The sequence below is a fragment of the Marmota flaviventris genome, chromosome 6, assembly GCF_047511675.1.
Source record: "Marmota flaviventris isolate mMarFla1 chromosome 6, mMarFla1.hap1, whole genome shotgun sequence".
NCBI classification, from domain to species: domain Eukaryota; kingdom Metazoa; phylum Chordata; class Mammalia; order Rodentia; family Sciuridae; genus Marmota; species Marmota flaviventris.
The window spans coordinates 125,310,151-125,323,861 of record NC_092503.1 but is presented as its reverse complement, the minus strand read 5'-3'; the positions used below and the strand labels follow the sequence as shown (position 1 = coordinate 125,323,861).

The window sequence follows — 13,711 nt, the reverse complement described above, 5'->3', positions numbered from 1 at the left end:
GTCTTGCAGTTGGAAAACAGTCAATAATCAGGCAATTTTTTTTAATATTTTTAAAGCATAATTAAAAGTTTAGCCCCAATCAAGAGAGAGCTCAGATATAATACTTGGACTATTTTCCATAACAATGTCACTCACTGCTGTTCCCCATCACCTATTCTCACAGAACTAGGAAAAAAAAAAAAAAAAAAAAAACAGTCCCTATTAAAAACCAACCACTTTCTATCTTCCCAGGGATCTGTTCTTTGATTTAAGTTTCTTAGATCCACTGAGTTATTTTTTGTTTGCCATTTCTATAAGCAAGTTAAACACATGAGGACAGAAAATTCTTCTCAACTCTTTGCCATGAAAAAGGCCAAAACTCATTGCTACTTTTTCTGTACTCAAGATTTCCTAATTTGTGAGTTCATTTACAGGAAAAAAAAAATCATACATTTAGAAAAGATAAAATGAACAATGTAAATTTTTAATTTAAGTGCATTTTACTATTAATATTTAAATGACAAATAAAAATTAGTCCAAATAGATGAATATATTCAGTATTAAATAAGACATGAAAATTAATTAGAAGGAATAAAATTTAAATTAAACATTGGTTATCTCTATGTTTCAATTTGTTTAACCTTCCTTCTCCCAAAATAATAAACTATAAAAAATAACAATAATAATAATGAACCACTCTAGATTTTTCTTCAAATTTTCGAATTCTTTTTTTAACTGTCTCAAAGGCTTTTATTATTTTTATTTTTATTTTTTACAATCCTTCCCCCACAGTAAAGTAATGTTATTAAATAATCTAATCCATTCCCAAAATGGCTCTCTGCATCTGCTCTGGTGTCTTCTGCCATATCATTGCATATTTATGCATGACTGAGATAAGAATTTCCTTAACATTGTTATTTTGATAACCTGAAGCTGTTCAGTTACCTTTGAGCTCTCATCCTCTCCTATTTATACAATGAAGCTCAAGGCAAATAGGATGAAGCTCAGTATCTGCTCCTCCCACCATAACCCTCACTTCCTCCAGGACCATAATTTCCTCTACCACATGGTCGCCCCATGTTCCTGCTACCCAAGTTTCCACTCTTCATTAGACTATATTTAGAAGGTTGCTGGTTATAATTTCCAAAATCATTATAATTTCCACTTCCATAATTTCCTCCTCCATAGTTGTCATAACCACCTCCATAGCCCCCACCCCGGTTTCCATAGCCAGATCCTCTACCACCATAGCCTCCTCTTCCTCCTCCATAACCAGGACTACCTCCAAAATTGCCACGTCCAGGTCCTCCTCCAGATCCATTAGAGCCATCCCCAAATCCACCTCCGCTTCCATATCCATCAGATCTTCCTCTGAAGTTGCCTCCTCTTCCACTCCTGGAACTTTGGACTTTTTGCATTTCTTGTCTAGACAAAGCCTTTCTTACTTCTGCATTATGACCATTGATGGTGTGGTATTTTTGCAATACAATTTTGTCCACAAGATCATGGTCATCAAAAGTAACAAAACCAAAGCCTCTTTTCTTTCCAGACTGCCTATCCGTAATTATATCAATGGTGTCAATTTTTCCATATTCTTCAAAGTAATCTCTAAGGTGGTGTTCATCGGTATCGTCTCTAATTCCGCCAACAAACAGCTTCTTCACAGTCACAGGAGCCCCTGGTTTTCCAGATTCCTCTCTTGCTACAGCTGGTTTTGGCTCAACCACTCTGCCATCAATTGAATGAGGTCTTGCAGCCATGGCAGCATCAACCTCAGCCTTGGATGAGAAAGTTAGAAAACCAAATCCTCTTGATCTTTTGCTTGCAGGATCCCTCATAACCACACAATCTGTAAGTTTTCCCCATTGCTCATAGAAGTTTCTTAAACTTTCTTCTGTGGTTTTAAAGCTTAAGCCACCAATGAAGAGTTTACAGAACTGTACCTTTTCTCTCTCCATCGTGGACTCAGTCGCTTCAGCCGGATTTCCCGCAGGCAAGTGAGATAAGAGAGATCTCCGCAGACAAACACAAACTGGACTCTTCCTGGCGCTGGAGTGAGAACTGCCGCTGACGAGCACCTCCACACAGGACCAGCACTGCTGCTACTGCCGCTGCTTTTCTAGAACCTTCCTCTGACTAACTCCAATTTATTTTTAAAATGGACTTGCTTCTCCCTAATCTCTCCCCTCCCTAATCTCAGGGAAATGGGATTACCTTTTTTTCCCCAAATTAGGCAGATTTATCTGTCCTTGAGTTCACACCCACCATAGGAATGAAGTAATCCAGACTGTGGGGAGGGTATCAGAAGATCTCAGAAATGACTCTCTCCCAAATTAGCAAGTGAATTATAACTCCAGACAGAAAATGTCTGTGGAATGTAGCCTTTGAATCACCTCTTTAAAAGTCCCTTGTTCCTGCTGATGGGCAGAATCACAGCCTTTAGGACAGGTGTCCTCTGTGTTTCTCATTTGCTAGCAAAGCAAAAAACTGTCTCTTTTTCATTTTTTCTCAAAATGGTGTCCTCATTATTGATTGGCATCAAGGACAAGGACCAAGCTTTTAGCAACAAAAGGAAGTTTGCTGCTGTGTTTTCAGCATGTCCCTGGCATGTTCTCAGCCCACAGACAGAGTCAATTTTCCTTTGCTCAGACCGTTTCATGGCAAAATTGGTTGTGCAAAAGAGCTGGTTACAAAGTATCCATGCTTCAGTTTGTGTCCACTTGGCCTGTTGTGTATATTTTCTAGAAAATGCTGAGCTGGTATGACTGTACATTTTGAAGAAAAGTAAGTGAGGGGCCAGGACAGTGGTGCACGCGTGTAATCCCATCGGCTCAGGAGGTTGAGACAGGAGGATTGTGAGTTCAAAGCCAGCTTCAGCAGAAGTGAGACACTAAGGAACTCAGTGATACTGTCTCTAGCATGCACAACAAGGCCCAGAGTTCGATCCCTAGCACTCTTTTTTTCTGATTCCCTTGGTGTTGCCATTTTCCCCTCAGCTCATGTGAATGTACACAATGGCCACAGCATCTCTGCACTGAGATTGCTCCAGATTGCAGAGGTACACAACTGTAGGGACTCAGATGAACCAAGAATCCATTGAGGAAGCTCAGTTGTGTTTGGCACACATTAAATTTTCGAATTCTTTAATGGCTCTTTAAAGTAGTGTCTCTAATATATAAAATATTTGCCAACTTATTTTAAGAATAATAACATGCACAAACACTTTGAAGATTACCTTTTATGGTTTTTATTGGTATGTTATTATTATTATACATATTACTGGGATTCATTGTGACATATTTGTACATGCACATGACAAAATCTGATCAAACTCATTTCCCAGTACTTCCTGTTCCCCTCCCCTTCACCTTATACCTGATTCCTCTCCTGTACTTTACTGGATGCCCTTCTAGCATTATTCTTTAATTAGTATATTATAATTATATATAAAAGTTGGAGTTTTTGAGGTATGGTCATACAAGGAGATACAACAGAGTATAGTTTGGTCAATTTTATTTCCCAGTACCTTATCCTGTTGCCCCTCCTCCCTCCTTCTCAATTCCCTTCCTCTACCCTATTAGTCTCCCTTCTATTTTGGTGAGGTCTCTTTTTCATTCTAATCTCTCTTATGCATGCAGGCACACATATGAGAGAAAACATTTGTCCTATCACTCTCGCTTAGCATTATATTCTCCTGTTCTACCCATTTAAGAGCAAATAACATTATTTTATTCTTCTTTATAACTGAGTAAAATTCCTTTGAGTTTATATGCTACATTTTCTTTATTCATTCTTCTGTGGTTAAATGGATAGGTAGGCTGGTTCCACAACTTGGCTACTATAAATTGTGCTGCTATAAACATTGATATCTATGTATCAATAAAGCATGCTAATTTTAGCTGTTTTGGACAAACACCAAGGAGTGGAAAATCTGGGACATATGGTGGTTCCATTAATAGACTTTTGAGGAACCTCCATACTGATTTTCAAAGTGGTTATATTAATTTTCAATCTGACCAACACTGTATAAGTGTGCCTTGGCCTAGAGAGCACGTATTGTTATTTTTATTCCTGATGATTTCATTCTAACTGGAGTGAGATAAAATCTTAGTGTAGATTTGATTTGCTTTTTTCTAATTGCTAAGATTGTTGATAATGTTTTCTAATCTCCCCAAACATAAAATACCTAAAAATAAATGTAACCAAAGAAGTGAAAAACCTCCACAATTAAAACTATAGAACAGCCAAGAAACAAAGTAGACTTTACAAAAGTGAAAGGCCCCACATGTTCTTTTTTTAATATTTTTTATTTGTTGATGGACATTTATTTTATTTATTTGTATGTGGTGCTGAGAATTGAACCCAGTGCATCACGCATGCTAGGCAAGCACACTACCACTGAGCCAAAACCTCAGCTCCCCCACATGTTCTTAAATAGGCAGAATAGTATTAATTCTGGCTATATTAAAATGGCTATATTTCCAAAAGCAATCAATATATTCAATGTGATCCTCATCAAAATGCTAATGACATTCATGCAGAACTAGAAAAAAACAGTCCTAAAATTCATATGGAACAATAAAAAATAATAATAACCAAAGCAGTTCTGAGCAATACAAGTAATGCTGGAGACATCATAATAGTTTATCTCAAATTATACTACAGAACTATAGTAGGATGGTATTGGCATAAAAATAGACATAAAGACCAATGGAATACAATTGAAAATGCAACAGAGACAAATGCACATAGATGAAGTCATCTGATCCTTGACAAAGCTGACAAAGACATATGTTGAAGAAAAGACAGTCTTTCCATATGTAGAAGAAAGAAACTAGATTCCAATCACTCATGCTGCACAAAAATCAACTCAAAGTAGATCAAACATAGAAGACTTAGATGAGAAACTATGTAACTACTAGAGGAAAACACAGGGTCAACAATCCAACATATTGGTGCAGGCATCAACTTTGATGATATGACTCCTAAAGCTCAAAAAATAAAACTAAAAATCAGTAAGTGTGATGACATCAAATTAAAAAGCTTCTACACAGCAAAGGAAATAATTAAGAGCATGAAAAATGAACCTAAAAATGGGAGAAACATCTTTGCCAAATGTTCTTCCAACAGGGGATTATTATCCAGAATATAAAAGGAACTCAAAAAAATTAGCACCAAAATTACAATCCAAGCAATGAATGAACAAATGAACTAAACATACATTTCTCAAAAGAAGATATATAAATGTCCAACAAACATATGGAAGAATACCTTTGAGATACATTCTTTGAAGTCAAAGAAATTAAAGAAAAAGGACACATATTATATGATTCCACCTAAATGCACTTTCTAGAAAAGGAAAACTGCAGGAAAAAAAATGATCCATTGTCATTAGAAGCTCGGCAGAAGGAGGGGTACATTAGACAGAAGCATGGGAGAACTTTGAAGGCAATGTAATCACTCTGTACCTTGGCTATGGCTATGGTTATGTGACTGTATTTGTCAAAAAAAATCACATAATTATATATCAAAAGATAGAATGTTACATTAAGAAATAAATTGGAAAGAAGAGACACAGTGGGAGAATTTGAAACAGAGAATTATATAAGTGCACTCCAAGATCAAACATCTGTGAAAGTGGGATAGAGTCTCATAGTAGAAGTATAGGTGACATTCATGCTGTGAACAAAATCTCTACTGTTTTTGGAAGTCTTTTTCATATCAATGGTTTTATGTACTACATTCTGTTTTAATTGTCTGCTACTTGCTTGTTTCTTATATGATAAATTATTTGAAGGTGGAAGAATGAGACTTGACCTAATACACATTTGTATTTTCTGAATTCCAGATAACACCAAAATGTCTGATAGTAGGTTGGTGATCAACAGTAATTTAAGGACAATAATGAATGAATAAAATCATGGAGGTCTAAGGCCAATGTGGCAGAAGAGATATCCACTTGGTATTGATTATGCCAATATGAAAACCAGTATAAAAACTGGGTCATCTGGACATAGATCCGTGATGACAACCAAATTTGGTGCTGGGAAGAAAACACAGATGTAGCTGTCCAATAGTTAAGAACTTGCCTGGAAAACAATTAGAGGAGAAAAACAATATGTAGAGAATTTTTCAGTAAAGGAGATTTAGACAACAAAGGGCAAAGTAATTTTTCTATAATAGGGAAGAAATAAAAGTTCAGAAGAAAAATAAGGAACTTAGAATACAGACATTGTCCTCACCTGCCACTCCAAAGAAGGAGCAGCTTTGAAGTGAAGAATGATAAGAGAAAGTGTTTGGAGGAAACCTTGACACAGATTGTTCTGTGTCAATCAATGCAGTGGATCAACGCATGTAGTGGTATAAGAGAACTTTTTAAAATATTTCAGAGGTGCTAAGGAATTTTATTAATGAGAAAATGATTCAAAGAGAAGCATTCCCCCAAAATAGAATTAGAATGGCAGTGTGGGATAGAAGAAGTAACCTATCCTAAGATGAAGAGAAAAAAACAATACACTATGTTTTCCAGTATGATTTTTCTACTTTTTGCCTACAATTTAAATATGTACATATTGGTCCTAGAGAAGCAGGAAAGTCTTTTTTAAGATTAACTACATTTAGGTTGAGTTTTATGCAAATTAGTATTATTTATTCATGAAAGTGAGTGCCTGGCAAGATACAAGAAAAAAAAAAAACCCAAACCTATTTTTAAATTAAGAATGTAAAATTTCACCTTGTTTTATTTTGCATAATAGTCTTTGGGAAAGTGGTGTTTAAATTATTTATAAACCAAATTATGGTCACCCTGCCCTACTATAACATATATTAAAAGCAACTCTTTTGTCATAAATTATTTTGTAAAGTGGAAAAAGGAAACATGTTTGTACTGACTGTTTTCCATGGATAAAAATAAAATAAAATAAATTTAACCCTCAGATATTTGATATAATTGTGAGACTAATTGTCACATGAAAAATACTATGATTACAAAGAATACAAAAATAACAGGATCAAATCAAACACAGGTCACTGGTATGTGTGTTCCCATGTTAATATACTTATTCTAATTATGAGTTAATCTGATTTTTTCTGGAGAAGGTTACCTTTAAATATGACTAAACAGAAATATTATGGATGTATAACCTGATATTTTGACAGTCTTCCCTTGAATTTAATTTACCCACATTTTCTTTGACAGTTTTATTGAAGTACAATTAAAATATAAAAAAACGCACATATTTCATGTGCACAATTTGATGCAACTGCACATATATAAATACCTATGGTATCATCACCATAATTAAGTTAATAGATATATCCATTACTTTCAGAAGTTTCCTGTGTCCCTTGAGGTTTGTGGTTGCTTGGGTTTTGTGTGTGTGTGTGTGTGTGTGTGTGTGTGTGTGTGTGTATGTGAACACTTAACATGAGATTGAACCTCTTAATTTTTGTAGTATTTGTATTAGTGCAGGTTAATAATACAGAATAATGAGTTCCTTGCAGCATATTTGTACATGCATATAACATATTTTGAACATTTACTTCCCTTCTTTAGTATCCCTTACCACCCCCTTTCTTCTTCCCTGATCCCCTTTCTCTTCTTTCTTAGACTCCCTATACTTTCAGATCATCTTTTTCTTCCACAGATGAGAGAGAACATGAAATACCTGTCTTTTGTGGTCTGGTTTATTTCACTTAACATAATGCTAGCCAATTCCATCCATTTTCCTGCAGATGTTTTAATTTCATTCTTCTTTATGGCGGAATAAGACTTCATATATATAATATTATGTTCATACATATAATATTTTCTTTATCCATTCATTTGTTGACAGACACCTAGGCTAGTTCTATAACTTAGCTATTGTGAATTGTGCTTTTATAAGTATGGATTTCTATGTAATACTAAAGTATGATGACTTTTATTCTTATGGATAAATACCAAGTAGTGGTATAGCTAGATCATACTGTAGTTCTGTAGTTGGTTTCGTTAGCTTTTTGAGGAAAGACCATACTTATTTCCATAGTGTTTGTATTAATTCATGTTACCATCAACATGTATAATAGTTCCTTTTTCTCTGCATTCTCACCTGCATTTACTTTTATTCACATTCTTGATGATTGTCATTGATTGGGGTGTGATGGAATTTCAATGCTGTTTTGATTTGCATCTCCCCGATTGCTAACATCATTGAAGACTTTTTAATGTAAATTTTAGCCATTTATACTTCTTTTGAGAAGGGACTATTTGATTAATTTGCCCATTTACTGACTGTGTTATTTGGGATTTGGAGGGTTTTTGTTTTAAGTTCTTTCTATATTCTGGATATCAATTCTGGTTCAGAAGAGTAGGTGGTAAAGATTTTCTCCCATTCTGTAGGCTCCCTCTTCAATCTGTTAATTGTTTCTTCTGCTTTGCAGAAGTTTTTAATTTGATGCAATCCATTTTTTTTTATTCTTGCTATTATTTCCTGGACTCTATGGGTCCTATTCAGAAAATCTTTGCCTATGCCTATATCTTAAAGTGTTCTCCCCATGCTATCCTCCAGGAGTTTCAAATTGATGGATCTTATGTCTTTGATCCATTTTGAGTTGTATTTTGAGACATACGGATAGTTTCAGGTTTCTACAAACAGGTATCCAGTTTTCCCAGTACTATTTGGTTAAGAGGCTATCTTTTCTCCAACATATGTATTTAATATTTTCCTTCAGAGTCAGGTGACTCTAGTTGTGTAGGTTCATTTCTGTCTATTCTATTCCACTGGCCTACTTGCCTCCTATTATGCCAGTACCATGCAGTTTTTGCTGTTATGGCACTGTGTTATATTTTGAAATTGAATATTGTGATATCTTTAGATTTATTCTTTTATTTCTCAGGATTTCTTTGGTTATTCTGGTTCTTCTGTATTTCTTGTGTATTTACAATTGTTTTTACTATCTGTAAAGACTGTCATTGGTAATTTCTTGAGGATTGCATTGAATCTGTATATCACTTTTTATTAGTTCATTTTACTTATACATAACATTAGGATTCATTTTGGCATAATTATAAAAGCATGTAATATAATTTGCTCTAATTCAGTTCCCAGTACTACCCTTTACCCTCTTCTGCTTCCTTCCCTCTATTGATCTTTCTACTATTTACTTATAGTTTACTTATAGTTTTTTGAAATATCAAATTATGTACATAGAAAAGATAGGTCCGTTCATTCCACTCCTCTTTCTTCCCTTATCCCATCCCCCTCCACCCTTCCCTTCAATCTCCTTCCTCTACTCCACTGATCTCTCTTCTATTTTCATTTGATTTTCCCTCATTTTCTTTCTTTCTTTCTTTCTTTCTTTCTTTCTTTCTTTCTTTCTTTCTTTCTCTCATTCTTTTTTCTTATTTTGAGCTAACATCTGCATATCAGAGAAAATATTCAAGCTTTGGCTTTTTGTGTCTGGCTTATGTCACTTAGCATGATGGTCACCAGTTCCATTCACTTATCATCAAATGCCATAACTTTATTCTTCTTTATGACTGAGTAGGACTTAATTGTGTATATATACCACATTTCCTTGTCCATTCATCTGTTGAAGGGCTCCTAGGCTGGTTCCATAGCTTGGTTTTTGCGAATTGGCTACTATGAAACATTGATGTGACAGCATCATTATAGTATGCTGATTTTAAGTCCTGTGTGTGTGTGTGTATGTGTGTGTGTTTATTTATTTATTTATTTAGAGGACTGGGATAGTAGGTCATATGGTGGTTCTATCCTAGATTTTTTGAAGAATCTCCATACTGCTTTCCAGAAGTTCATACTAATTTGCAGTCCCACAACTATGTAGAGTGTACCTAATACATAGGTATTTGTTCATGTTATTTCTAAGACCTTGGGATGCATAATTTCCTCTTAGAACTGCCTTCACTGTATCCCACAGATTCTGGTATGTTGTGCTTTTATTTTTACTTAATTCTATGAATTTTTTTAATTTCCCTGATTTCTTCAATAACCCATGGTTTATTCAAAAGTTTATTGTCCAATCTGTACTATGTGTTTGCATAGTTCCTATAGTGTCTCTTGCTATTGGTTTCTAATTTCATTCCATTATGATCTGATAAATGCAAAACAAATTCAGTTTTTTTTGTATTTGTTAAGATTTCCTTCATTGCCTAAAATATGATCTACTTTTGAGAATGTTTCATGAGTAGCTGAAAATAATGTGTATTATGCTGTTGTTGGGTAGAATATTTTGTAATTAAAATATTTAAGTCCATTTGATCTATAGTGTAGTTTTTAACTCTGATAGTTTTATTGATATTTTAACTGAATGACTTTTCTATTAGCATGAGTGAGGTAGTGAATTCATCCACTATTATTGTATTGGGGCCCACTAATCCCTTTATGCTGAGTATTAATTGTTCAATGAAATTAGGTGTGCTTCCATCAATGTTTATAGCAGCACAATTCACAATAGCTAAACTGTAGAACCAACCTAGATGCCTTTCAGTAGATGAGTCAATTTTAAAAAATGTGGCATATATACAATGGAATATTTCTCAACAACAAAAGAGAATAAAATCATGGCATTTGCAGGCAAATAGGCAGAGTTGGAGAAGATAATTCTAAGTGAAGTTAGCCAAACCCAAAAAAAAACAAATGCCGAATATTTTATCTGATACAAGGAGGCTGATTCATAGTGAGGTAGGGAGGGGAATCATGGGAGGAATAGATGAACTCTAGATAAGGCAGAGGGGTGGGAGGGGAAGGGAAGGGGCATGGGGTTAGAAATGATGGTGGAATGTGATGGACATCATTATCCAAAGGACATATATGAAGACAAAAATTGGTGTGAATATACTTTGTATAAAACCAGAGATATGAAAAATTGCGCTCAATATGTATTATATGAATTGTAATGCATTCCACTGTCATATATAACAAATTATTTTAAAAAAATAAAAAGAAATTGGGGACCGGCAGAACAGGCCCAGAGACCCACCGGCATGGTAGTCACATCACCCCAATTGGAGGAGGGGCAGAGCCGCCACCCGCGCCTGCAAGTGCTAGTGATGGAACTTAGGGTTTCTTGCCTTACCACTGAAGTAGACCCTCAGTCCTGTTATTACTTTCTAATTGATAAATAAAAATTGAATATATTTGTGGTATACCATATAATGTTTTGATGTATGTATTATGTTGTGAAATGATTACGTCAGTTGAATTATCATTCCTATTGCAATTTATTTTGTGTGCATGTGTTGAGAATGTTTAAAATGTTTTCTCCTTAAGAAAAATTTGGTGTATATACACAATGGAGATTTATTCAGCCGTAAAGAAGAAATAAATTATTCATTTGCAGCAAAACGGATGGAAACGAAGAACATTGTGTTTAAGTGAAATAAGCAAAACAGAGAAGGCCAAGGTTCATGGTGTGTTTTCTCTTATATGTGGAAGTTTTCTCTTATATGTAGAAAAGGAAAAGAAAAGTGGGCTGATCCCATGAAAATTGAAGGGAGATCAGGAGAGTAGAAGAAACGGACCAGGAAGAAGGAGGAAAGAAGGGAAGGGGAAAATACTGGGGAACAATAATAGCTAAATTATATTGTTATATTTTGTGCATATACAAGTATGTAACAATAAATCCCACCATTTGGGGAGGGCACCAGGGACTGAACCCAGAGGTGCTTAACCACTAAGCAACATCCCCAGCACTTTTTATTTATATTTTAATTTTGAGACAGAGTCTCACCAAATTACTTAGGGCCTTGCTAAGTTGCTGAGGCTGACTTTGAACTTGTTATCCTCCTGCCTTAGCTTCCCAATCCACTGGGATTACAGGAGTATACCACCAGCCCCAGGTCACCATTGTATACGATTAAAATTCATCCATAACAACATGGAAAAAATGTTTTCTCTTAGCAATTTTCAAGTGTACAATATATTGTAGTTCTATTTTTAACATTCTGAGGAATCTCCATACTGTTTTACATAATAGCTATATCAATTTACCACCAACGTAAAAAAAAGGCTAAATGAAATTTCTACATAACAATTTTGCTTTTTTCTCCTACCTCTTCCTAAAACTTGGGCACTCTTCTTGGGTTAACTAGGGCTCTCCTGCTGCCTAGGAATCTGTATGACATTCAGACCACCCTTCCCACTTCCTCCACATACTTCTCTCACCACCATCCCATTAATGATCTCACCATTCCCTGGTAATTGTTGATTTTGTAATAGCTGTAAAATTCTAGCAATCAAAGCAGGAATTCTGTTCTTTGATTTCTCATAGTTGACGTCCAGAAGAACTTAGGGCCCCTGTGGGTCAGTATTGCTAACAATATGTTAAGATTTTAGCTTTAATCATTTTGGGTTGGGAAAGGGGGGGAGTAAAGGGTATGAGGGTTAAGATGAGGAAGAAAGAGGGAAGAGATAGGACCAAGAAGGGTAGAGGAGCCTGGTCCTTCCTGGTGTGTACTGAAGCTGCATACTTGATGGCATGGTAAAGCGTGGAGTTATGACTTTCCAGATAAGCCTTCTTGTTTGATCTTTGAAATCTGGAAAACTTGACCATGGTTCAAATATTATAGGCAGAACTGAAAAGAAAACTTACCTGTGATCTCTCAACATCCAAAGAGAGGAATCAACCCCTCTGGTCCTTGAAGAAATAGTTTTTCTCCCAGAAACAGTGGAGGCTCCTACTACTAGGGAAAAAGAAATAAGGCTTGCCCTGGCTAGCAGATGGTTTCAATACATTATATGTGATAATTTATTATAAAATGACTATTGTGCACCAGGCAGCAGCAATGGGTAATATTTCATGATTTTTTTTCCTCCACATTTATTGATGCGTGAACACTGTTTTCTCTTTCTTTCTTTTTTTTGCTTTATTTGGAGACAGGGTCCCACTAAATTGCCCAAACTGGTCTTATACTTGCAATCCTCCTGACTTCGCTTCCGGAGTACCTGGGATTACAAGTGGACAACATGGCGTCTGGCTAGGAATCATATTTTTTGAGTAACTTATAGTCTGTTTTCAACTGCCTGTCAATTTAAGTTGTTATTGTGTGAAATTATGGTAGTGTGCATGAGAATTTACATCTAATGTACTGGCTCTGTATTATCCCCTGTGTCACTTAATTATGGACCATCATAGAGTAATTATTGTGGGATCTAATAATGAACTTCATTTATAATGGAGAAATTTCTTAATAAACAAAATGTTGCAGTCAAAAAAATAATAAAAAATAATAATAAAATAAAAAGAAATTGGGTGTGCTTCTGATTTCCATCCACCCTCCCTTTCCTTCATTACCATTTGTCTAATCTAAAGTACTTCTATTCTTCTCTCCCTGCCCCTTGTTGTGAGTCAGCAGCCACACATCAGAGAGAATATTCAGCCTTTGGTTTTTTGGGATTGGTTTATTTCACTTAGCATGATAGTCTCCAGTTTTATCTATTTACCAGCAAATGCCATAATTTTATTCTTCTATATGGTGGAGTAATATTCTATTGTGTATTTATATCTCACATGTTTTTTAATCCCTTCATCTCTTGAAGGGCACTTAGGTTGGTTCCATAGCTTAGCTGTTGTTTGAGCTGCTATAAGCTTTGACTTCACATATATATAATGCGTCAAAATACATTCTACTATGATGTATAACTAAAAAGAACAAATAAAAAAAAATTTAAAGAGGCAATAAAGTTAAGTCACTAGGGTAATAAAGTTAAGTCACTAGTATAAGCACAAA

At 35.2% G+C, this 13,711-nt stretch overlaps 1 pseudogene; it reads right to left on the bottom strand.

The window, feature by feature from the left end:
* Nucleotides 1-983: 983 nt before the first annotated feature.
* On the bottom strand, nucleotides 984-1,937 carry LOC114080687 (heterogeneous nuclear ribonucleoproteins A2/B1 pseudogene; annotated as a pseudogene).
* Nucleotides 1,938-13,711: the final 11,774 nt, after the last annotated feature.